General features: G+C 38.5%; 1 pseudogene; it reads left to right on the top strand.

Moving 5' to 3' along the window:
- The first annotated feature begins 617 nt into the window (after positions 1-617).
- LOC102967025 lies at positions 618-1,402 on the top strand (annotated as a pseudogene).
- Positions 1,403-3,097: the final 1,695 nt, after the last annotated feature.

The following is a 3,097-nucleotide window of genomic DNA, read 5'->3' as shown; positions in this document are numbered from 1 at the left end:
TCAGTGCCTTCCATTTAATTGGTGTTCACTATAAAAGGAACTTGCATTATTTTACAAGAACATAAGGAGACACCTCATATAGTAACCATTCTACAAACACTAACACAATCACAATTTTTCAAAGTATATTAAAGCAAAAAAACTCACCTTCCTTAAATATATTCATAGAAATTATCTGTCGTTTTAGCTCTATACTATAAACACACAACTAAATACAAGTACATACATGTAATTTATCAGTTAGCCTAGTCAGCGTCCCTTAGGGGCCATTTCGTAGTATCTGAAGACATCTTTGATTGTCAGGACTGGGAGGGTCTAATACTGGCATCCAGTGTGTACAGACCATGGATACTGCTAACATCCTAAGGTGAATGAGAGTGTCTTCAATACAAGGAATATCCAGCCCCAAATCTTAATTGTGCTGTGGTTGAAAAGCATTGCCCTAAATGTTTCTGTGGGCAGCCATTCAACTATGTAAAGAAATAAATTATGATGAGTATAATGAAAGAGCATGCCTGAAGGTAAAAATGTTTCTACAGATTTTTCTTATTATGAAATTTGTTTTTAATTGAAGATTGTTTAAAAGCAGTTTGCACTCTCTCCTCCAGCCATCCGAGATGCTTCAAGGAAAGAAACCTAAGGAGAAAAAGGTGGTCCCAGCCCTTGCTGTCATGAAGAAGGTGGTCAGTCCTCTGTTTGAGAAAAGGCTCAAGAATTTTGGCACTGGACAGGACATCCAGCCCAAAAGGGGCCTCACCTGCTTTGCCAAATGGCCCCACTACATCTGGCTTCAGAAGCAAAGGGATATTCTCTATAAAGGTCTAAAAGTGCCTCCCATGATTAACCAGTTCACCCAGGCCTGGACCACAAAATAGCCACTCAGATGCTTAAGCTGGCTCACAAATACAGACCAGAGACAAAGCAAGAGAACAAGCAGAGACTGTTGGCTTGGGCTGAGAAGAAAACTCTTGGCAAAGGGGATGTCCCCACTAAGAGACTGCCTGTCCTTCAAGCTGAGGTTAATACTGTCACCACCTTGGTGGAAAATAAGAAGGCTCAGCTGGAAGTGATTGCACATGATGTAGATCCCATTGAGCTGGTTGTCTTCCTGCCTGCCTTGTGTAGTAAAATGAGGGTTCCCTACTGTTTTATCATCTAGAAGGACAGGCCAGGGGCATCTGGACCACTGGAAGGCTGCACCACTGTTGCCTTCACACAGGTTAACTCAGAAGACAAAGGAGCTCTGGCTAGGCTGGTGGAAACCATCAAGACCAATGACACTGACAGATATGATGAGATCTGCTTTCACCTGGGAGGCAACATTCTGGGTCCAAAGTCGGTGCCTCACATTGCCAAGTTGGAAAAGGCAAAGGCTAAAGAATTGGTCACCAAACCGAACTAAGTGTACACTGTTGATTTTTCTGTACGTAGAAGTAATAAAAAATTCTCTTTCACAAAAAATGGTGGGGGTTGCTAATGTCATAATGTTATCTGCTTGTTAGTCTCTGAACTTTAGATTGTGTGGTATTGTATATTTTCTTTTCAAAATCTAGTTTGTGACCAGTCCCACCATTCCACGATTGCTCTGCAAGGCAATTTTAAGCTCTTTCCTAGATGTTCCAAGATGATAATTTCAGTGGATTTGTCTCATTTCCCAGTCTCAAAGGGAAAGAGAAAAAAATAATATTCATAACAAATCTAAGGATTTATCAGATGTCAGCAACTGCCACCTCCTTCTATTCTAGTTTAAAATACTTTTTAAAATCTTCTTTATTGCCAGCAACTATGTCCCTGCAACCATATTCTAATGCCTGTGTCGTATCAAATCCCTTCTGATGCATACTGTCTTACCATAGTAGGACCTTCTACCTATAAATGCCACATAGATCAAGCTAAATTGCCATACCACCTTCCTTCTAAAAGCTCCAGAATGACTTCTGTGGCTGAAGAATAATCAATTACTTACTCAATTCAATTCAACAAATATTTATTAAGCATCCATTCATTTTTGTGTTTTCTCCCCTTGAGGGCTGCTGTCCTTAAGAGCAGCTGGAAGCAAATGGCTTCCATTTATTAAAGACTTTTATTTTAAAGATGCTTAAGTGCAGTTCACAGCTCTTCAACTGCTCTTACCAAATCCTCAGAGGCTCCATTGTGGAGGAAATTCATGTTTTATCATACAGAAACAAGAGTAATGTGTTCCATTTTCATTTGGTCAAGAAAACATCAGCATTATAACTAGGGGAGGGATGTACAGAGTAGACATGGCATGTCTAAATATGTCATATATTACTATTATAAATAAGCTTATATACTCATTGATAATGTGAATTTATCTTTCCAAATGTTATATATGTTAACTGTTATGCTGCATATTATAAGAAAAAACGCTTTATTTTGTTTATATTTTAATTACTCCTGATTTATATCAAGGTTTAGATAATACAAAAGACTGTTGAGTGTTTTGGATAAGATATGCTTCTATTTCCAATAAGGACCATCATATTTTCCCTTTTTCTCCTGAGGAGCACCAAGAGTAGTTGGATGCCAATCTTAAAATAAATATTCTTTATTTGGATCAATATATAGATGATTCCTTCCAAGAACATTAGTCACAGTACTGCTGGGAACTGTCTCCAGATTTATCCCAGCCAAAAAAAAAAAAAAAAAAAAGATAGAGCATCTTCTCTAGAGAACCCTTGTGGGTTCTTTTCTCCCACCTTGGAGTTCAGAAGTCTACTCCCACTACATTCTCTTGGGGATGTCAAAAATAGTACCCTATCTGTCATCTGTCTTGGAGCCAGGGCTATGTTTCTCTTATAGGAGACTTACAGCTTCAGCATTCAGTAAGGTCGTTTCAAAGTCAATGTGCTGAGTCTGTCAGAGGCTACTACTGAAGACACCACCAGAGCACTTGTTTTCCCTTGGTTTAAACCATCAAAGTTCTGAGTAGAACTTATCCACCTAGTAGTGAAGAACTGCAGTCTAGGATGTTTATCTTTACTTACCTAATCTTTGATACTCTTCATAAACTTAAAAATAAGGGTTTATTACAACCACCAATGATACACTTATTGCCCACACAATATACTTCATT

The sequence above is a fragment of the Panthera tigris genome, chromosome C2 (assembly GCF_018350195.1).
Source record: "Panthera tigris isolate Pti1 chromosome C2, P.tigris_Pti1_mat1.1, whole genome shotgun sequence".
NCBI lineage: Eukaryota > Metazoa > Chordata > Mammalia > Carnivora > Felidae > Panthera > Panthera tigris.
Note: the sequence above shows the minus strand (reverse complement) of the source record. Positions and strands in the feature narration are given on the sequence as shown.